The sequence below is a fragment of the Ahaetulla prasina genome, chromosome 14 (genome assembly GCF_028640845.1).
Source record: "Ahaetulla prasina isolate Xishuangbanna chromosome 14, ASM2864084v1, whole genome shotgun sequence".
Classification (NCBI taxonomy): Eukaryota; Metazoa; Chordata; class Lepidosauria; order Squamata; family Colubridae; genus Ahaetulla; species Ahaetulla prasina.
In genome coordinates, this window is record NC_080552.1 from 4651487 (window position 1) to 4674959 (window position 23473).

General features: G+C 47.5%; 1 protein-coding gene across 1 annotated transcript in view; it reads left to right on the plus strand.

The window, feature by feature from the left end:
* The window catches only part of GRID2IP (Grid2 interacting protein), a 139777-nt gene that overhangs the window by 44937 nt on the left and 71367 nt on the right, over window positions 1-23473 (plus strand). The window lies entirely within an intron of this gene.

Consider the following 23473-nt stretch of genomic DNA (forward strand, 5'->3'; position numbering starts at 1 on the left):
CTGCGGAGCTGGCAACAGAGTCGGACAGTGATGAGGCTGAGGAAGAACATGGGCCAGTCCTGGAGGCTGGGGAAGGCCTGGATGAGGGCTCTGCATTGGAAGAAGAGGTGGGGCCAGGGCCATCGGGAAGTGATGTGCAGACTCCAGAGCCTCCAGAGGCTGACAGTAGTGAGGCAGAGGAATAGGAGGAGCCTGTTCCTAATGCATACATGAGAAGAGCTGCCAGAAGGCAAGAGCAGCTTAAGAGCAGCTTAAGCAAAGAGGACGACTTGGGAGTAGGGCCAAAAGATGATTGGCCCCTCCCATAAAGCTTAAAAGAGCAGCAACAGAGTTTGGGCTCTTTGTTGGAAAACAACGTTGATAGCCTTGCTCCTTGTCTTGCTGCATTTATTTCTTGTCAGCATCTTCTGCTTTTGAACTTTTGCCAAGAAAAGCCTTTGGCGGTTTGCCTAATTAGACCAAGGTTGGTGATAAGACTGAAGAATTTGAAGGAAGAATTTGCTTTGATTTAATTTGGACTGAGTTAATTCTCAGCTGTTCTAATAAAGTCTGTTTTTGAACTGATTGCGTCTACTACTACCTACTTGGGCCTGGGTCACAACAGATTCTCACAACACCTTAGTTACGATGGAATGTAATCTGGATTCTCAGGAAGGAGGGGCTGCTTTCCAGAGGGCATGATCAGGAGGAAGCGGGTTCAAACGAGAGTATAGCTATAGTGATGCAGATAGTTGCTTTAATCCAGCAAGATTCTGTCTGTAAGTGAGGAGCAAGAGATAAACTGCTCAGAAGTAACTACACTTGTCTTTTTCAGTTCTTAGGGCCTGACAACAGCTGACAGCATGTTAAGCATTAACTGGGGCGATTTATACCTTCTGAAACAGCTGGCCCTTGTGCCCCTCCCCTCCCTCTGGTGTCAAGCCCCAGGGAAATCAGAAAATCCGGGCGGTTCAAATTAGTATAAAGATTTATTGCAAGCTTAAGCTCTCTCTGCGGGAATTTGAATTACTAGCAAATTGGCGATAGATAAGAGTCAAGGGAATTCAAGATGGGGTGGACTTAAATTTCTTTTAGGTGCAAAGGGACTCACAACTGATGATGCATTTGACCCCACCCTCAGGCTTAGTCTGGCCATCCCCTACATCTGGATTTGAAATGCGTTTCTCTCTAGTCTGGATGCTGCGAGAGCGGAGAAGTCTTACGACATCTAAGAACCAGTGGGGCAGAAGGGGAAGTCGGACTGGTGGGGCAGCTTCTGCCAGAGGGTTAATATCTGGCTGGCTGATCGGGGCCCAGGTCATCTTGACAGACCCAGTGTAGGCAGAGCCCCCACGTCCCTGGGACAGCTTGATTTCCCCAGTAGGGAGCCCTGTTAAGGGGTCAGGGGGGGAAATTGAGAGGAATACTAGAAGTCTCTCTCTCTCTCTTTCTCTCTCTTTCCCTCCCTCCCTCTCTTTCTTTCTGTCCCTCTTCTCTCTCTCTTTCCCTCTCTCTCTCTCCCCCCCTCTCTCTCTTTCCCTCCCTCTCTCTTTTCTTCCCCCTCTCTCTCTTTCCCTCCCTCTCTCTCTCTTTCCTTCCCTCTCTCTCTCTCTCTCTCTCTCTCTCTCTCTCTTTCCTTCCCTCTCTCTCTCTCTCTTTCCCTCCCCTTCTGTCTCTTTCTTCCCCTCTCCCTCTCTCTCTCTTTCCCGCTCTCTCTCTTTTTCTTTTCCTCCCTTTCTGTCTCTTTCTTTCCCTCTCTCTCTCTTTCCTTCCTCTCTCTTTCTTCCCTCCTTCTGTCTCTTTCTTCCCCTCTCCCTCTCTCTCTCTCTTCCCCCTCTCTCTTTTTCTTTTCCTCTCTTTCTGTCTCTTTCTTTCCTCCTCTATCTCTCTTTCCCTCCTCTCTGTCCCTCCACCTTCTCCCTCTCTCTTTTTCCCTCCCTCTCTCTCTTTCTTTCACTCCCTCCCCTTCTCTCTCCCCCTCCCTCCCTCTCTCTCTCTCATGCTTCCCATGCACAATCAGCCTTTGGAAAGACAAACACCAATTGACCAACTTATAGAGAGTGGAAAGGGGAGTATTCTTTTTAGGGGCACCCATGCAGGCAACCTATAAAAAGTATACCTCTGGAGGTTACCCTGACTGGCATAGAATTGAGCCCCCACCCCCACCCCCACAATCTTCCCGGCTCCAGCTATGCTTGGCCTTCACCCCAAGCCCAAGGAAGGATGGCAGTGGGAGCAGCTGGCAGCTGGCGGTGCGCACAGATGGGATTAAGCCAGGCAGGAGATTGCAACTGGGATTGGAGATTTATTTATTTACAGATTGATTTAGCCCCCCCCTGCCCCGTCTCAAATAATGATTCTAGGCGGCCCATAACAACCCATAAAGACCAAGACAAGAACACAAGTACCCTCCCCCACCCCCCCACCCCCCCACACCCCACCCCCACCAGTGCCAGGCCAAACAGCTCCCAGCTCACCACCCACCCACCTTATCCTGCTTGGGGAAAAAACCTAAGCAACCTTTAGTGGGTCTCCAACCTTGGCAACTTTAAGCCTGGGACTTCAGCTCCCAGATCCCCAGCCAGCAAAGCTGGCTGGGGAATTCTGGGAGCTGAAGTCCTCCAGGCTTAAAGTTGCCAAGGTTGGAGACCCCTGCTTTAAGGGAGGGGACCTGAATCTGAAAATGATTGGGAGGTGCTACTTGCCCCCCACCGCAGGAAGATAACACTAGCACCTACTGCCTATACCTTGGACTTCAAAAAAAGCAGATTGTTAAGTTCTGGAAGTAACGAGGCTGGAGACCAGGGTAGTGACAACAGCTCTTTAATAGATGGTGAACCCAGCAACAGGCTGGGGGAAAACCTCTCCTTTTATACAGTTCTACTGGCGGCTTCGTCCAATCAGCAACGTGCTGATTTCCCGCCCAAATATTTAAAGGTACATACAAGAATACATAACACTCCTCCCCTCCCAGAAAACACTTTGCCTCTATTTACATTTTATTTACATGTTATTTTTCGACGTAGTCACGCAAATAACCTGGGCGTCTCCTAGTTCTCTCAGACCTGCGCGGTTCAGTCCTGGGTGGTGTTTTGAGCTGTTCGGAGGGTCTGTTTTCTCCTCCCAGCTCTTTCTCTAGGCCATCGGGCCCTGGATTACTTTTGTAATTTTCCCTGTCGTTTCCCTCGGGAACCTGATGGCGTCGCTGGACCTCCGGGACCTCAGCTAAGTCTTGCGCCTCCCCCGGGTCATGGTCAGCTGTGGGTTCAAATAAGGAGGGGTCATAATTTGTTTCCTGTGGCTTAGTTTGTTCAGTTATTCGTCTCCTTATCTGATCTATGTGGCGCCTCCATACTCGGTTGTCTTGCAATTCGACCAAGTATGACTTTGGGCCGGTTGTTTTTATTATTTGCCCTGCGAGCCAACTTGGGCCGTCTCCGTAGTTGCGGGCCCACACTCGGTCGCCTATGCCCAATTCCCTTGTTTTGTCTATTTCCCCCTTGTAACCCTCTGGTGTGTAATGGGGACTCAAACGGTCAAGTGGGCACCGGAGTTTCCGTCCCATCAATAATTCGGCTGGGCTTCTGCCTGTAGCAGTGCTTGGGGTTCTGTGCTGAACGGCCAGAAAGAAGTCTATCTTTGTTTGCCAGTCACCTGGCTTGAGCCTGGACAATGCCTCCTTAGCGCTCCGGACGGAACGCTCTGCAAGGCCATTCGACGCAGGGTGGAAAGGCGCAGAGAGGGCATGTCGGATGCCCTCCTCTGCCAAGTATTCTTCGAACTGGGCTGCCGTGAATTGCGGCCCGTTGTCGGACACCAGAGTGTCAGGCAACCCATGGGTTGCGAACAAGTGGCGCAGGGCTGCGATTACTGCCTCGGCCGTAGTGGATTTCATGAGTATGATCTCCAACCATTTAGAGAATGCGTCGACAACCACTAGGAAAGTTTGGCCATGGAAGGGGCCAGCAAAATCAATGTGGATTCGTGACCAGGGCCCTTGGGGTTTTTCCCATTCCCTGACTGGGGCCGTTGGGGGTAGGGGTCTGGACTCTTGGCAAGCCTGGCATTTCCCCACCCTCTCAGCAATCTCTGAGTCCATGAGTGGCCACCACACATAGCTTCTTGCCAGCCCCTTCATCCTGACGATCCCTGGGTGGCCCTCGTGGAAGAGGTCCAGTACCTTTCCCCTTAATTTATCGGGAATTACCACACGATCACCCCATAACAGGCACCCCCCTTGAGCCGAGAGCTCATCCCGTTTTTTAACAAACTCCTTAAAGCGTTACCGGCGCAGCGGCCACCCTCTTGTACCCAACCGGTACAGTCCTTAACATAATGTCGGTATGATGCCGAGCCACTTCCTTAGATGTGACTGGGCCAGAGTCAAAGTCAATAAGCAGGATGGGCGTCCCGGCGTAGGGTCTTGATGGCCCCTGGTAGTGGGCATCTGCTTAACGCGTCTGCATGCCCACTTCTTTTCCTGGTCGATGCTGCAGCTTGCGAATAAGCGGCTAAGAAAATAGTCCATCGGGTCAAGCGTGGCGAAAGTGCCACAGGCGTTGGTGATCGCCAGCCAGTATCCCTAGTAGCGGTCTGTGGTCAGTCACGATTTCAAAATCCGCCCAAAACATACTCGTGAAATTTTTCACCCCTGACACAATGGCTAGTGCTTCTTTATCTAATTGGCTGTAGTTCTCTCTGGGGAGGACATCGTTCTAGAATAAAAAGCTATAGGGGCTTCTGTGCCGTTTGAAGTCTATGGCTGAGTACAGCCCCACCCGTAAGGGGAGGCATCGCAAACCAGCACTAGGGGCAATGAGTTATGATATTGGATGAGCAGGCTGTCACTCGAGAGCAGGTTTTTTACTGCTTCGAAAGCCCTATTTTCTGACTTTCCCCAAGACCAAACAGTATTTTTTCCTAAGAGCCTATGCAGCGGTTCAGCAACGGTCGCTTTGTTTTTTAAAAAAACCGCGTAAAAATTCACTAGCCCCAGGAATGCCTGAAGCTCTGCTTTGTTTTTGGGCGCTGGAGCCTTTCTAATTGCCTTGACCTTGCTCTCAGTGGGGTGAATTCCCTTCTTGTCTATCCGGTAGCCCAAGAATTCGACGGATTCGACCCCTATCTGGCATTTGTTTACCTTGACTTTTAATCCGGCTGTCCGGAAAATGCCCAGAACCTTTCTCAAACGCTCCCCCAATTCCTCTACGTTTTCCCCTGAAATCAGGACATCATCAAAGTAGGGAACTACCCCTGGGAGCCCTTGCAGAAGTCGTTCCATTAGGTTTTGGAACAGCCCTGGTGCCACACTCACCCCAAATTGCAATCGGGTGCACTTGAAGGCCCCCCTGTGTGTCACAATCGTTTGGGCTTCTGCTGTGCGGGCGTCTACGGGCAGTTGTTGGTAGGCTTGGGCCAAGTCTAACTTTGCAAAGACTTGCCCTCGCCCCAAAGAGTGCAGCAAGTGTTGCACCACGGGAACCGGGTAGGCGCTTTTCTGTAAGGCTTTGTTAAGCGTCGCCTTGTAGTCAGCGCAAATTCTAATTGACCCGTCTGGTTTTATTGGGGTGACGATTGGCGTCTCCCACTTTGCGTGATCGACTGGCACCAAAATCCCCTGATTTATGAGCTTATCTAGCTCCTTATCAATTTTTGGTTTTAGGGCAAAAGGGACTCTCCTCGCCTTAAGCCTAATGGGAGCTACCTGGGGGTCTAAGTTGAAGGAAATAGGGGTCCCCTTGTACTTGCCCAGGCAGTCCTTGAAGACATCTTCGAACTCGTTAAAGAGAATGTCTTTCAGGTTACAGTCACTTCTGTAGATGCCGGTCACTCCCATGCCCAGGGCACGAAACCAGTCTAGCCCCAACAGACTGGGCAGGGTCCCTTCGACGATCGTGATGGGCAGGGTCTTCTTGTGTGGTCCGTACTCGACTCGGACGGAGGTGGTCCCTCGAACAGGGATGCGATTCCCTTGGTAGTCGTGCACTCGTAGCCGTTGTGCTTGCAGGTGGCGCTTCACAACTGACGGCAGTGACTTTGCCAAAGTGTCCCAGGACATGATGGTGATCGCTGATCCCGTGTCTACTTCGAGCCGGCACCGTACTCCCTCTATTTTTGGTTTGGTGAAGATCTTTTTCTCCACTCGGGTCGAGGCGCGGCCTATGACCACCGTTGTTTGGTTTGAATCCGCGCCTTTCTTGTTTGAGCCAATCGCGGGTCGCCTTGCCGATTCCGCGCTCTGATTGGCGATTTGAATTTTCGGCGGGAAGGTTGGGCGCTCGACAAACTTGAGCTAGGTGCCCTTTCTTCCCGCACCGCCGACATGTCGCGTCTTTAAACTTGCAGCGTTGGCGCTGGTGTTGACCACCGCAGCTTCCGCATTCGTCGCTGTCCCTTTGTCGCGTTTCTCGGTTCGGCAGACCCTTCCTCATCTTCACCGTCGGATTCGGTCTGAACCTCCTCCTGGTGCACTGGGGTTGGCTTCGCTCGCCTTTGGTGGGACAGGCTTTTGCAGTGTCTCCGCCGCTTGGGTGGACATTTCATGTGCTCTGGCTTCGTCCAGGCGTTGGCCAGCGTTAGGTTGCTCTTGCTAGCAGCCGCGCCGCAAACGGATGTCTCTGACCTCGGATGAGTTGCTCGAGGAGCACCTCGTCTAGGTCGCGGTATCCGCAGTCCTTGGGCGCTTTCCTTAGGGCGGCCATGTAGTCACCGATGGATTCGCCCTCCATCTGCCTTCGCTCTCCGAATTCAAACCGCCGCACGTATTTGGACGGCGTTGGCGCGAAGTGGTTTTTTAGTAAAGTCTGTAGAGTTGGCCACGACACCGATTGTAACGGCGTTGGCTCTGCCAGGGCTTCCGCGATATCAATGACCTCCGGACCACAGTGGCTTAAGAAATAAGCCCTTTTGCGGTTATCTGGAACTCCTTGCAGTTCGTTGGCTTCTAGAAAGCTTTCGAAACGGGTCATATACGTTCCCCATTTCTCTTTAGCCGGGTCAAACGGTGCGGGCGGAGTGTAACTGGCCATCTCCGCTTTTTCTGCCCTGTGTTTGCTGGGTTCGGTTCTATCGTGCTTCAGCTCGGTTCTGGTTCTCCTCAGCCTCGAGATCCCACCCTCGTCGCCAGTGTTAAGTTCTGGAAGTAACGAGGCTGGAGACCAGGGTAGTGACAACAGCTCTTTAATAGATGGTGAACCCAGCAACAGGCTGGGGGAAACCCTCTCCTTTTATACAGTTCTACTGGCGGCTTCGTCCAATCAGCAACGTGCTGATTTCCCGCCCAAATATTTAAAGGTATATACAAGAATACATAACACAGATTTTTGTAAATTCAGGAACAGTGGTAGGTACGCTCCCTTCTGGCAGCAGAAGCTAACAAGAAAAGGAACTCCGGATGGTTGGGAATTCCTAAACAAGGAGATACAGGTAGTTCTCGACTTACAACAGTAACTGTTTAGTGACCATTCAAAGTTACAACGGCATTGAAAAAAGTGACTTATGACTGTTTTTCACACTTACCACCATCATTGCAACCCCGTGGTCATGTGTTCAAAATTATCGTATTTATGATGGTTGCAGTATCCCGGGGTCACGTTATCCCCTTTTGTGACCTTTTGACGAGCAAAGTCAGTGGGGAAACCAGATTCACTTAACCACTGGGTTAAGTGAAGAACTGACGTGATTCACTTAACAACTGTGGCAAGAAAGGTCATAAACTGGAGCAAAACTCACTTAACAAACGCTTCACTGAGCAACAGAAATCTTGGGCTCCATTAAAGTCATATGTCAAGGACTACCTGTATTGAAAAGTCCAGTTTCAATCATTCCAATGATTGAAATGAGGTCGGTCGAAAGAAACTTGTACGGCTACCAAAAAAAAACACAACAACCTTCAAGAAGATCTGAAAACTAACAAGGCAGAAGAAGCACACAGAGATGGCTTCTGGAATTCTTTTCTACCCCCGTCATCGTGTCCACATATCTATGTTGTATGTGCATGAAACATGTATGTGTGATTGGGAAGAACAGGGGGCTTAGAATGGATAGTCACCAACATCCAGAGTCACTGCCCAAGTACACCCTCTCTAATTGAATCCACTGGAGCAGAGGTCTGCAAACTTGGCTCTTTTCTGGGAGCTGAAGACTTGAAGTCCACTTTTAAGATTTGTGGACTTCAACTCCCAGAGTTCCTCAGCTAGCTTTGCTGGCTGAGGAACTCTGGGAGTTGAAATCCACAAGTCTTAAAAGAGCCAAGTTTGCAGACCCCTTCACTGGGGGAATTTTACAGGAGGGGTGGTCTCTGTAAGAGGGGCATCTTCTGGTTGCATCCCACCCATTTCAAACTTACATTTGTTTTACTGGCTCCGCCACCCAACCAAATAAACAGAATAATGAGCCACGCCACGACGGCGCAGAGTGCAGAACTGCAGGCTACTTCTGCTAACTGCTGGCTGCCTGCAGTTTGGCAGTTCGAATCTTACCAGGCTCAAAGTTGACTCAGCCTTCCAGCCTTCTGAGGTGGGTAAAATGAGGACCCAGATTGTTGGGGGCAAGAGGCTGACTGTAAACCACTTAGAGAGGACTGTAAAGCTCTGTAAAGCAGTATATAAGTCTGCTATTGCTATTGCCCTTCCTTCCTTCCTTCCTTCCTTCCTTCCTTCCTTCCTTCCTTCCTTCCTTCCTTCCATCCATCCATCCATCCATCCATCCATCCATCCATCCATCCATCCATGGTGTGCAGTGATTAGAATGCAGTATTGCAGGCTAATTCTGCTGCCTGCCAGCAGTTCGATCCTGACTGGCTCAAGGTTGACTCAGCCTTCCATCCTTCCAAGGTCGGTAAAATGAGGACCCAGTTTGTTGGGGGCAAGAGGCTGACTCTGTAAACTGCTTAGAGAGGGCTGTAAAGCATTGTAAAGTAATATATAAGTCTCAGTGCTATTGCTATTGCTATTGTATTTTCCTTCCTTCCTTCCTTCCTTCCTTCCTTCCTTCCTTCCTTTCTTCCATCCATCCATCCATGGTGCACAGTGGTTAGAATGCAGTATTGCAGGCTAATTCTGCTGACTGCCTGGGGGCAAGAAGCTGACTCTGTAAACTGCTTAGAGAGGGCTGTAAAGCAATGTAAAGTAATATATAACTCTAAGTGCTATTGCTATAATAGGGCTGGAAGGTATCTGGGAGGTCTTCTAATCCAACCCCCCTGCTCCAGCAGGAGATCCTATACCATTTTAGACAAATAGTTATCCAATCTCATTCTGCAGCTGTCTGGCAAACATGAATGTCACCCACGTGGGCCGACACACAAACTCTCTTTGCTTCCTGTTTGATATTGAAAACAACCCAAGGCTCAAGATTGTCGCCCCATCTCTGTGCCAGCAGCTAGCTCCTCTTATCTCCCTTTGCGAGTCTTGAAGGACCCATCCATCTGGTGGCCAGATCAGTATGCAGGCAGTGCTGCTGGAGGCTGGACATTGCTGGAGTCCGGGAAAAGAAAGGACATGCAGTAGAACATAGAATAATAGAGTTGGAAATGACCTCAGAGGTCTTCTAGTCCAACCCCCTGCTGGAGCAGAAGATCTTGTATCAGTCCAGTCTCTTGTTGAAGGCCTCCGATGATGGAACACCTACAACCCCTGGAGGCAAGCTGTTCCACTGCTGAATTGTTCTCACTTTCAGGAAATGTCTCCTTAATTCCAGCTTGGATCTCTCTTTAATGAGCTTCTACCCATTTCTTCTTGTCCTCCCCTCAGGGGCTTTGGAGAATAGGCTGACCCCCTCTTCTCTCTGACAACCCTTCAAATACTGGAAGGCTGCTATCATGTCACCCCTAATCCTTCTCTTCGTTAGACTAGGCATACTTAAATTTGGTCTGATGCAGTTTTCTGAGAGTTATCAGCCTTCCTGAAAGACAGTTTAGGTACTTTTCCCTAATTTCTTTCCAACAAACTGTTAAGTTGGAAGGAATAAAAAGGACTTCTTTAGATATCTTAAACTAAAAGGGAAAAAAATAAGCTGTTTAGCGGAGATGGCAAAACGCCAAGAGGTAACTCGCCTCCTATTTCGATTCAGTTAGTTGCTTCACCCAAAAAAAAAAAAAAGGAAAAAAACCCAAGAAATTATGAAGAGGAGAAAGTAGAGGCAGAGCTGAAACCTCAGACTGTAAAAACATGATCATTAAAGATGGCTTGAATGTCCAGAACCAGATAAATTGCATTCTAAAGTACTTTGCTGATAGTCTGCCATGAATTTTAACGAATTATCTTTCACAATTCTGGAGAATTGTGAAGTATCAAATGAGATCTTTATCTCTAAAAGTGGGGAGGGAGTGGGGAGGAAGATCCGAGGAGTTACAGTCCAGGGAATCTGACATATCTACCAGGAAAATTCTAGAACAGGTCATGAAAAGATCAGTATATAATCACCTTGAAAACAATGTGAAAATTACCATCTTAGCATAGATTTGATGAGAATAGACTAACTTTACTTCATTTTCTGCTTGGCTAACTTATTGAATAGATTATGGGAATGCTGATAGACATAATATGCCTTCATCAAAACATTTGAGAGAGCATGTTCTGATTAGCAAGCGAGTTGAATGTAAAGGGACGCGGTGGCTCAGGGGTTAGGACGTCGAGCTTGTCGATCGAAAGGTCGGCAGCTCGGCGGTTCGAATCCCTAGTGCTGCCGTGTAATGGGGTGAGCTCCTGTTACTTGTCCCAGCTTCTGCCAACCTAGCAGTTTCGAAAGCACGTAAAAATGCAAGTAGAAAAAATAGGGACCACCTTTGGTGGGAAAGGAACAGCGTTCCGTGCGCCTTTGGCGTTGAGTCATGCCGGCCACATGACCACGAAGACGTCTTCGGACAGTGCTGGCTCTTCGGCTTTGATACGGAGATGAGCACCGCCCCCTAGAGTCGGCAACGACTAGCACGTATGTGCAAGGGGAACCTTTACCTTTACCTGAATGTAGGCTGGTGGCATGACAACAGCTGGTTCAAAAATCAGAGAATCATTATTATTATCACATAAAAATGGAGGGAAATATTGAAGAGAGGTTGAAGGAGCTTGGTCTGAACATAGAATATAGAACAATAGAGTTGGAAGGGACCTCAGAGGTCTTCTAGTCTAACCCCCTGCTCGAGCAGGAGACCCTATACCCATGGTGGCGAACCTATGGCACGCATGCCACAGGTGGCATGTGGAGCCATTTCTGCGGGCACAGAAGCCGTCGCCCTAGGTTAGCTACACTGTGCATGTGCGCGCACCTCCCACCAGCCAGCTGATTTTCAGGTCCGTGCTGCACATGCAGGAAACGTGCGCACATACCCATGCAGCCCCTCCCCTCCCAGGAGTCTCCACGTGGCCCATTTTGGATGCCAGGTAAGTACAGAGCTCGCGTGGAGGCTCTGAGAGAGCGACAAATGGGCCTACTGGAAGTCTGGAAACAGGCTGTTTCCGGCCTCCGGAGGGCCTCCGGGCCAGGGGAGGCTATTTTCACCTGCCCGGAGGCTCCAGGAAAGCCTCCGGAGCCTGTGGAGGGCAAAAACCGGACCTCTCGGAAGCACCAGAATTCCAGAAACGGGCTGTTTCCAGACTCTGGAGGATTCAGGGAGGCCTGCTAGGCCAAAAATGGGGTGTGGTGGGTTTGCGCGCACATTTGCAGGGGTGGGGGGTGGGGAAGCACGGGGCGGTTGCATGCACATGCACAGGGGGGAGAAGCATGTGGGGGGCATTGCATTATGCGTGTGTGCTGTCGTATGCATGCACATGCTTTTGGCACCCGAGGGAAAACAGGTGAGCCATCACTGCCCTCGACCATTTCAGACAAGTGGCTGTTCAGTCTCTTCTTGAAAGCCTCCAGTGATGGAGCAACCACAACTTCTGGAGGCAAGCTGTTCCTCTGGTTAATTGTTCTCACTGTCAGAAAAGAATCTCTCCTTGATCAGTTTCCATTCATTGCTCCCTGTCTGACCTTCAGGTGCTTTGGAAAATAGGTTGTCCCCTTCCCTTTGCTTCCTTAGCAGGAAGCGGCCAACAGATTCTAACAGATTAGCAGAGTTGGAAGAGACCTTGCAGGTCATCTAGTCCAGGGGTCTCCAACCTTGGCCACTTTAAGGCTTGTGGACTTTATCAGATTGCCTTTGAATAATTAGGATGTATTATTTTATATAATGGGGGGGGGTTTAGGAAATGAAAAGACTTGGATGAGGTTAATTGGATTAGAAGGGAAAATTTTATTCTATGTTTGGTTTATGTATAACAATACCTTGTGATTGACCCGGGAAGCCCGGGGGGTGGTGGTGAAGGGAGGGGGGAAGGGGGTTTTGCAGGGGGGAGGGGGGGAAAGGGGGAAAAATGTTTTTGTTTGTTAAAACTTTTTCAATTTAAAAAAAAAAAAGACTTGTGGACTTTAACTCCCAGAATTCCTCAGCCAGCAAAGATAGTTGAGGAATTCTGGGAGTTGAAGTCCACAAGTCTTAAAGTTGCCAAGGTTGGAGACTCCTGATCTAATCCAACCCCCCATCCAAGCAGGAGACCCTACACCGTTTCTGACAGATGACAGTCCAGTCTCTTTTTGAAAGCCTCCAGTGATGAAGCTCCCCCAACTTCCGAAGGCAACTTCTGTTCCATTGGTTGATTGCCCTAACCGTTAGGAATTTTCTCCTTAATTCTAAGTTGCTCCTCTCCTTGGTTAGTTTCTATCTGTTGTTTCTCGTCCTGTCTTTTGGTGCTTTAGAGAATAGCTTGACTCCCCCTTCTTTGTAGCAGCCCCCCAAATATTGGAATATTGCTATCATGTCTCCCCTGGTCCTTCTCTTCATTAGAGGAGAAGACTGAGGAGGAATCTGAAATGCTAAAAGGAGGTCACCTAGAAAGTCGTAAACTGGTTATTTTTTTTTCATTCCAGAGTGCCAGAAATGGAATGAATATCAATTACAGAAAAGAGGACTCTATTTGAACTTTTTTTGGGGGGGAAATCCTAATAATAGGAGAATGTGACATTGGAGCCAGTGGTGGGTATCGCCTTTTCCCTGGAGGTGTTGAAGCAGAAACTAGATAGCACCCAGTCCAGGAGATTTTAATTTGGATTCCTGCGCTGAACAGGACTTGAATTGAATGGTCCCTTCCCAATTCTGGGATTCTGCTGCAGTGTTGGAGGTTCATTCAGCACTCTTCCAAAACAGGACCTTCGTCCTTTGGGTGAAAAGTAGGGAAGGCATTTAAGTGAGCAAAAAGGATGGAGGTCTCCGTTCTTTTAGAATAGATTTGTTTTGTTTTTTGGCCAAGTGTGATTGGACACACCAGGAATTTGTCTTGGTGCATATGCTCTCAGTGTACATAGAAGAAAAGATACCTTCAAGAATTCTAAGGTACAACACTTAATGATAGTCATAGGGTACAAATAAGCAATCAGGAAACAATCAATATCAATATAAATCGTAAGGATACAAGCAACAAAGTTTTGTTCATACAGTCATAAGTGAAAGGAGGTGGGTGATGGGAATGATGAGAAGATTAATAGTAGTGCAGATTTAGTAAATAGTTTGACAGTGTTGAGGGAATTATTTGTTTAGCAGAGAGTTGGCTTTCGGGGAAAAACTGGTCTTGTGTCTAGTTGTTCTGGTGTGCAGTGTGTTATAGTGTCGTTTTGAGGGTAGGAGTTGAAACAGTTATGTCCAGGATGCGAGGGGTCTGTAAATATTTTCACGGCCCTCTTCTTGATTCGTGCAGTATACAGGTCCTCAATGGAAGGCAGGTTGGTAGCCTTTGTTTTTTCTGCCGTTCTAATGATCCTCTGAAGTCTGTGTCTTTCTTGTTGGGTTGCAGAACCAAACCAGACAGTTATAGAGGTGCAAATGACAGACTCAATAATTCCTCTGTAGAACTGAATCAGCAGCTCCTTGGGCAGTTTGAGCTTTCTGAGTTGGCACAGAAAGAACATTCTTTTGGATGATGTTTTTGATGTTAACTGTCCATTTTAGATCTTGCGATATGGTAGAATCTAGAAATTTGAAGGTTTCTACTGTTGATACTGTGTTGTCTAGTAAGAGATGGAAGTATGGAAGGGTTTCTTCTAAAGTCTACCACCATTTCTATGGTTTTGAGTGTTTTCAGTTCCAGATTGTTCCGGTCGTACCACAAGGCTAGTCATTCAACCTCCCGTTTGTATGCAGATTCATCATTGTCTCGAATGAGACCGATCACTGTTGTGTCATCTGTGAACTTCAGTAGTTTAACAGATGGATCGTTAGAGATGCAGTCATTGATATACAGAGAGAAGTGGGGAGAGCACACAGCCTTGGCGGGGGTGGGGGCTGTGCTAATTGTACGGTATCTGAAGTACAGCACAGCAGGACAGGGAAAAGGAAACGCAGCCAAAACAAAAATAATGGGGCAGCTCTTTTACTGGCTCAGCTCAAGAGTAAAACCCTGCCGATCGATGGATACAGTACTTAAAGCTACCTGAGCACAACTCGCTATTCTGGAACAGAAATCACATTTCTTCCCATTATGAGAGGATGGAATTTGAATCCAAGAATTGGGAGTTGTCCAAAGATTGTCCCAAGAACATGCTTTGCAAGGAAGGGGGAGAGCTGCAGGAAGATGGAGAACCAACCTAGAACCAGGGAGACGTTTCCTGACAGGTAGAACAATTAATCGGTGGAATGACTTGCCTCCAGAAGTTGTGGCTGTTCCGCAACTTTTTAAAGAAGAGAATGGACAACATTTGTCTGAAATCATCAAGGGCAGGGGTTGCCAACCTTTTGGACCTCAGGGACCACTACGTTCATAATTTTAAATCCCATGGACCACTAATATGAATTTTAAAAAATAAATAAATAGTGCAATATAAAAAATGCAAATAATTTTTCGGTGGACCACCAAAATTTTCTTGTGGACCATCAGGGTCCGTGGACCACTGATTGACAACTGCTGGTCTAGGGTTTCCTGCTTGAGCAGGGAAGTTGGATTAGAAGACCTCCAAGGTCCTTCCAGCTCTGTTATTCTAGTATTGTGTATTCTAATTCGGGAAAGTTTGTCATCGTGTCACTAAAAGCAAATAATGCCTATGGAACAGAAATGTCTTGTGTGGCCCGCTCCCATCCTCGGTTGGAAGAAGGTATATTCTCCTTCCAAATGGCAGAGAAAGTTTGCAGGAACTTGAATGTGACCCAGAGGGATATGGGGAGAGTGGGGCTTCCTTCCTACTGCAGTGAGCTGAGGGATGGAGAGGGTGGGAGGGGTTTGAGAGGCCACCAACACTGCTTCAAGAGGGCCTGGTGCAAGGTCATTTTCAGAAATCCACTTGTGTTGTGCCTCGCCCGCCCCCCTCTCCACAGCTGGGCCCCTCCCATCTCCTGCTATCTCAGCCAGAGACTGATAATGAAGACGAATGGCCTGGCATGCCTCCAGCCCCCAGTCCTGGCACCATGCCCGGACAGACTGAGAAAGACGAATGGCCTGGCATGCCTCCAGCCCCCAGTCCTGGCACCATGCCCGGACAGACTGAGCAAATAAACCTCCCCCCCACAGCGTGTGATCATGATGAGCATGAAGCCAGTCACGAGCTAGAATTGCCGGCAGCTGGGCAGGCAGACGAAGGGTGGAGAGATCCCCGCTTCCGGAGAACGGAGAGGCGACGTCAGCAAAAGGAAGGGAAGGGCAGGCCTGGATAAGTGCTGAGTCATGGAGCCACACCCCACGGCCTATATAAAGGATCTGCTTTCTGGCATTCCTTGAGTCAGGCAAAGTCTAATCTGGTTGCTGAAGTCACACCTTGGATTCCTGCCTGCCCTGAGGACTCTGACAGGAATTTGGCAAAGCTGCAGAGGCTTCGTGGCCACACTTGATACAGACTTTCCAGACCTGGCCGTCAGAGGAGGAGTGGGACACGACATCTTGCTTCTAAAGATACCGTATACATTCAATATATATATGGTATACTCAATACGTATACCGAATATCAGAGGTGGTATTCAGGCTGGCCTGCCCCAATATGGGAGAGAGCATATTGCTTCCCTTTCGCTTTTCAACTCTAACCCTCAGGCAGTCGCTTTCACGACAGACTATTTTGTTCCAAATTTCTGTTTTGCTGATAAAGAAATAATTTATTTCTTAATAAATAGAATTTAATTGTGGCTCAGAGGTTAATGCAACTGTCTAATATGCAGGCAGCCCAAGTTTGAATCCGAGTAAGGGTATGGCTAGCTGATGAGACCTAAATAGCTTGAAATAGATTTATACTGGTCTCCCTTTATTTCTTTATCCGCAAAACACAAATCTGGTATGAAATATGTACGATATTTTGTACCAAATTTGTGTTTTGCTGATAAATAAATAAAGGAAGACTAGTATAACTCTATTTCAAGCTATTTAGTTCTCATCAGCTAGCCATACCCTTACTTACTATGTATGGATGTATACCCCACTCTTGCACCGAAGAAAAGCAGTTTTGCACGGTCCTCCCTCTGGAGTCGTTCTTCTTCAGAGAAGCAAAGAGATCATGCTAAAAATACAAAAGACCTTTTCTCGTCTGCCAAGGACTTCTTTCTTCCTTCCCTCAATTTTTGATCAGTGCAGCAGCAGGTGAAATTGCGCTGCCCTCTTTGCCGAGGGAAACGGATGTATTGTGTAGGCCAAGCATTTTCCCCAACCCCTGTCACATCTCAAGAGTGTTCAAAGGGATCCTTACGGGGATTATTGGATCCTGGTGTCTTTACAGCCGACTCGACTCATAAAGTAGGCTAGGCTGAGTGCTTGATCAGGGAGCTTCCAGGCTGGCAGATATTTTAATCTTGTGCAGGGTAATAAATATTCAACTGGACTTTGGAAATGTGGAATGGGTGGCAATGCAGAGTGAAAGGCAAGGTTTGTGGCAGAAAAGAGCAACAAGAACGATTTAACAGATTTAACAAGAGTTGGAAGGGACCTTGTAGGTCATCTCATCCAACACCGTCCAAGCAGGAGACCCTACACCATTTCTGACAGATGGCAGTCCAGTCTCTTCTTGGAAGCCTCCAGTGATGAAGCTCCCACAACTTCCGAAGGCAGCTTCTCTTCCATGGGTTGATTGCTCCCACTGTCAGAAAATTTCTCCTTATTTCCAGGCTGAATCTCTCTTTGTTTAGTAGCAGGCTGGAGACCAAGACATATGAAGAACAGTTGCAGGATTCAGTATATCCAGTCTAGAGAAAAGAAGGACCAGGGCTGACATGATAGCAGTGTTCCAATTTTTGAGGTGCTGCCACAAAGATGAGGGGGACAAATTATTCTCCAAAGCACCTGAAGGCAGGACAAGAAACGATGGGTGGAAGCCAATCAAGGAGAGAAGCAACCTGGAACTAAGGAGAAATTTCCTAACAGTGAGGACAATTAACCAGCGGAATGGCTTGCCTCCAGAAATCGGGGGCGCTCCGTCACGGGAGGTTTTCAAGAAGAAATTGGACAACCACTTCTCTGGAATTGTGTAAACTTTCCTGTTCAAGCAGGGAGTTGGACTAGAACAGGGGTCTCCAACCTTGGCAACTTTAAGACGTGTGGACTTCAACTCCGAGAGCAAAGCTGGCTGAGGAACTCTGGGAGTTGGAGTCCACACGTCTTAAAGTTGCCAAGGTTGGAGACTCCTGCTCTAAGGAGCTTCTCTTGCCTCTTGTCTTGCCCACAATTCTGGGAGTTGAAGTCCACAAGTCTTTTTTTTTTTAAATCTTAAAAAGTTTTATTTTTATATTCATATCCAACAACTCATCCAATGTACAGTCATATACAATTAGTTGGGCTTGCCCAGTCACCACCGCCTCCTTTTAACTCTCTTCCCTCTTCTACCTTCCTCTACTTTCCAGACCTTCCTCCCCTTCTCTTATCTATATCCTCTCCTCCCTCCACCCTATACCTTCCTTCTCCCTCTTCTACCCCTCTTCTTTCCTCTTCTCCCTCTTCTACCCCACTTCTCCTCTTTCCTACCTCCTACTCTCTCCTCTTTTCTCCCTCCCATTCTAAAATGGTAGCTGGGCAGACCTGACCTGAATAAGATGTATTTATACATCTTATATACATCTATAGAGCACTGCACACCAGAACAACTAGACACAAGAACAGTTTTTTCCCGAAGGCCATCACTCTGCTAAACAAATAATTCCATCAACACTGTCAAACTATTTATTAAATCTGCACTACTATTAATCTTCTCATAGTTCCCATCACCAATCTCTTTCCACTTATGACTGTATGACTATAACTTGTTGCTGGCAATCCTTATGATTTATATTGATATATTGACCATCAATTGTGCTGTAAATGTTGTACCTTGATGAACGTATCTTTTCTTTGATGTACACTGAGAGCATATGCACCAAGACAAATTCCTTGTGTGTCCAATCACACTTGGCCAATAAAAATTCTATTCTATTCTATTCTATTCTATTCTATTCTATTCTATTCTATTCTATTCTATTCTATTCTTCAATAATCCCTGTACATACATTCACCATCACTCCATCCTCTGCCCTCAACCCCACCCCCAAGTCCACAAGTCTTAAAGTTGCCAAGGTTGGAGACCCCTGGAGTAGAAGACCTCCAGGGTTTCTTCCAACTCTGTTATTCCATGTTCTATTTTCAGAAAGTGGCAAAAGAAGGATAATGCTGATACATTATCTCCACATAATGCCCGGGCTACCCCTGTGATGATCTGGGCCTCATCATTCCTCTGGTTTTGCAGCATGTTTTTTTGTGTGTGTGGCAACACTGGTTCTGAAGCCGCAGGGGGAATTTTCTTATGAGGGAATCTTTATGGGGGATACAGTCGCTGACAAGCATGTGGGTGGGCGTGGGAGAATTCAGCCTGCAAGGAGGCGGTGGGTGCACGGAAAAGTTGTAAAGGAGGCAGTTCAGCTCTATGTCTTTTAAGGTAATTAGCCCTGCCAGCAAGTATGCCCAGAAGCCCTCTGAATGTTAGAGGTTGGCAAGGGGGCGGAATGGTGGCAAAGAAAGGGGCAAGTCTTAAATTCCAGAGAAGGAGTCCCCGAGGTTTTAACAGCAAGCCTATTGAGGTATTGAAATATAAAAGATTGTGGCTTTACTCCTCTCAGTTGTGTGCATTATCCCATGATCTAGTACTGTGAGGGCGAACCTAGGGCACGCGTGCCCAAAGTGGCACGTGAAGCCATGTCACCCGGCACGCACAGCCTTGTCTGTTTATCCTCTGGGTTTTTGGTGTGCATGCACGCAAAGGCCTCTGATGGCTCAACAGGCTAATGCAGTCTGTTATTAACAGCAGCTGCTTGCAATTACTGCAGGTTCTAGTCCCACCAGGCCCAAGGTTGACTCAGCCTTCCATCCTTTATAAGGTAGGTAAAATGAGGACCCAGATTGTTGGGGGCAATAAAAGTTGACTTTGTATATAATATACAAATGGATGAAGACTATTGCTTGACATAGTATAAGCCGCCCTGAGTCTTCGGAGAAGGGCGGGATATAAATGCAAATAAAAAAAATGAAAAAAAAGATGATCAGCTGTCCTTTGTGCGCGTAGCAGTGACGAAAACCGGTGTGCGCACACATGCACGCCAGCTGGCTGATAATCGAGCATACGCATGCATGCTAGAACCCGGAAGTTTGGCTTTTCTGGAGCGTGGCCCCGATGAGCGCACATGCGACATTTCCGTGCGACCTTTGTGGCGCACGGTGCTGAAAAGGTTTGCCATCACTGACCTAGTAGCAACATGCATAACACTAAAGTGAAATGCTCCTGGTTCACACTGGATCGCCTGAACTGGTAGCGATGGTGGCAAGTGGTTCGGAGAACCGGTAGCAAAAATCCCTGCCCCAGCCTCATGCCCAGCTGAGCCATGCGATCATCAAAGGTTGTTTTTTTTTTGTGTGGCAACACTGGTTCTGAAGCCGCTGAAGCTGAAGATTATGAGGGAATCTTTATGGGGGATACAGTCGCTGACAAGCATGTGGGTGGGCGTGGGAGAATTCAGCCTGCAAAGAGGCGGTGGGTGCACGGAAAAGTTGTAAAGGAGGCAGTTCAGCTCTGTGTCTTTTAAGGTAATTAGCCCTGCCAGCAAGTATGCCCAGAAGCCCTCTGAATGTTAGAGGTTGGCAAGGGGGCGGAATGGTGGCAAAGAAAGGGGCAAGTCTTAAATTCCAGAGAAGGAGTCCCTGAGGTTTTAACAGCAAGCCTATTGAGGTATTGAAATATAAAAGATTGTGGCTTTACTCCTCTCAGTTGTGTGCATTATCCCATGATCTAGTACTGTGAGGGCGAACCTAGGGCACGCGTGCCCAAAGTGGCACGTGAAGCCATGTCACCCGGCACGCACAGCCTTGTCTGTTTATCCTCTGGGTTTTTGGTGTGCATGCACGCAAGGGCCTCTGATGGCTCAACAGGCTAATGCAGTCTGTTATTAACAGCAGCTGCTTGCAATTACTGCAGGTTCTAGTCCCACCAGGCCCAAGGCTGACTCAGCCTTCCATCCTTTATAAGGTAGGTAAAATGAGGACCCAGATTGTTGGGGGCAATAAAAGTTGACTTTGTATATAATATACAAATGGATGAAGACTATTGCTTGACATAGTATAAGCCGCCCTGAGTCTTCGGAGAAGGGCGGGATATAAATGCAAATAAAAAAAATGAAAAAAAAGATGATCAGCTGTCCTTTGTGCGCGTAGCAGTGACGAAAACTGGTGCGCGCACACATGCGCGCCAGCTGGCTGATAATCGAGCACACGCATGCATGCTAGAACCCGGAAGTTTGGCTTTTCTGGAGCGTGGCCCCGATGAGCGCACATGCGACATTTCTGTGCGACCTTTGTGGCGCACGGTGCTGAAAAGGTTCTCCATCACTGACCTAGTAGCAACATGCATAGCACTAAACCAGGAGTGAAATGCTCCTGGTTCAGACCGGATCGCCTGATCTGGTAGCGATGGTGGCAGGTGGTTCGGAGAACCGGTAGCAAAAATCCCTGCGCCACCCCCATGCCCAGCTGAGCCACGCGATCATCAGAGTTGTTGTTGTTGTTTTTTACTTTTAAAAGCATTTTTTCTTCGGCTGAAAAAATGTTTTTAAAAGTAAAAAAAAAAGCTTCTGATGATCGCATGGCTCAGCTGGGATCGTCAGAATCTTTTAAAAGCATTTTTTCTACAACCTCTTTGGCTGAAGAGGTTGTAAAAAAATGTTTTTAAAAGGCTCCTCTGATGATCCCAGCTGAATTGCCTGATCGTCAGAGGCTTTTAAAAGCATTTTTTTACAACCTTTTCGGCTGAAGAGGTTGTTGAAAAAAAGCTTTTAAAAGTAAAAAAAAAAAGGTTGGCCACGCCCACCCAGTCACATTACCCACCACCACCACCAAGCCACGCCCACAGAACCGGTAGTAACAAATTTTACATTTCACCACTGCACTAAACCAGTGGTGGGTTTCAAAAATTTTTACTACTGGTTCTCTGGATGTGGTTTGGTGGGTGTGGCTTGGTGGGCGTGGCAGGGGAAGGATACTGTAAAATCTCCATTTTCTCCCAATCAGCTGGGACTCGGGAGGCAGAGAATAGGTGGGGGTGGGGCCAGTCAGAATTTTTACTCCCGGTTCTCTGAACTACTCAAAATTTCCTCTACCGGTTCTCCAGAACTGGTCAGGACCTGCTGAAACCCACCTCTGCACTAAACCCAGCTTAATCTAACATAATTGTTATGTCTACCTAGCCAGAGAAACCAGTATTATGATGGTGATTTTCACATCAAGCTAAGCTAAGCCCTTGGCTGGGTTTTACTGAGCAGGTCTTTGTCAGTAGCCAGAGGTGCTGGTGAAGCCGCTTGGCTCTTTAAAGCTTGCAAAGGCGTATCTGGGGTGTGTGTGTGTGTGGGGGGGACAATGGGGTGTCAGAGCCAACTCACCATGGAACAAGAATTGCACCAGTATCGAAGAAATCATGGCGTAGAATCATTAAAGAAAGAGGAACAAAATGAAATGTAAATGACAAAAAATGAAATATTTATTTATTATATTTAATAATAAAATATTAAAAATATTTTAATAAAAATTATTAAAAATAATTTAAAATAATGAAATTGAATAGTCGAAATGGCCCGTGTTGAATTGGCCATGGTGAGTTCTCCCGCGGTGAGTTGGCCATGGCGAATTGGCCCCGGCGAGTTGACTGTGGTGAGTTGTCCCGCTCTGTCTGTAGAGATGATTTGCACTCTGTTTCTCTTGAGAACGTCTTTTGGAGACCAAACATTAAAGCAGGGGTGAAATCCAGAAGGTTCTGACAGGTTCTGGAGAATCGGCAGCAGACATTTTGAGTAGTTCAGAGAACCGGCCAATGTCACCTCTGGCTGGCCCCAGAGTGGGGTGGGAATGGAGATTTTGCAATATCTTTCCCCCAGGAGTGGGGAGGGAATGGGGATTTTGCAGTATCCTTCCCCTGCCACACCCACCAAGCCACACCATGCCCACCAAGCCACGCCCACAGAACCGGTAGTAACAAAATTTGGATTCCACCACTGCATTAAAGGCTTCGCTCACCTGCCAGGGCTGTGAGTGACGGATGCCCTGAACATCCCCACCCAAGCCCTGAAGAAGTAGGAAGCTGTTCTGCATAGATGGAATAGATGCACTACCTGACTCTGTGGTCTCTTCCCAAAATCCCCAAAGCTTTAACCAAAAACTATCTACTATTGACCTCACCCAGTGGTGGGATTCAGCCAGTTCGCACCACTTCGGGAGAACCGGTTGTTAACTTTCTGAGCAGTTTGGTGAACTGGTTGTTGGGAGAAATCATTAGGGCAGAGAACCAGTTGTTAAATTAGTTAAATCCCACCACTGGATAGATAGGTAAGTAGATAGGATGGATAGGTAGGTAGGTAGGTAGGTAGGTAGGTAGGCAGGCAGGCAGGCAGGCAGGCAGGCAGGCAGGCAGGCAGGCAGGCAGGCAGGCAGGCAGGCAGGCAGGCAGGCAGATAGATAGATAGATAGATAGATAGATAGATAGATAGATAGATAGACAGATAGATAGACAGACAGACAGACAGACAGAGTGATGGGATTCAGCCAGTTCGCACCACTTCAGGAGAACCGGTTGTTAACTTTCTGAGCAGTTTGGCAAACTGCTTGTTGGAAGAAATCATTAGGGCAGAGAACCGGTTATTAAATTACTTGAATCCTATCACTGACCTCACCCCATTCCTAAGAGGTCTGTAAGGGGCGTGCATAAGAGCACCAGCGTGCCTACCGCTCCTGTCCTAATGTTCCCTTTGATTGTATACAATTTCATATAGTTATTACATACTTATGATTATATATATGCTTTATATAGTATAGTTATTTTATGCTTATGCTGATATATACTGTTGTGACAAATAAATAAAATAATAAATAAATAAATAAAATAGATAAGGGGCGTGCATAAGCACACAAATGTGCCTACCGTTCCTGTCCTATTGTTTTTCTTTTCTTCTTCCTATATATATATATGCTTATACCTCCTTATATTTACT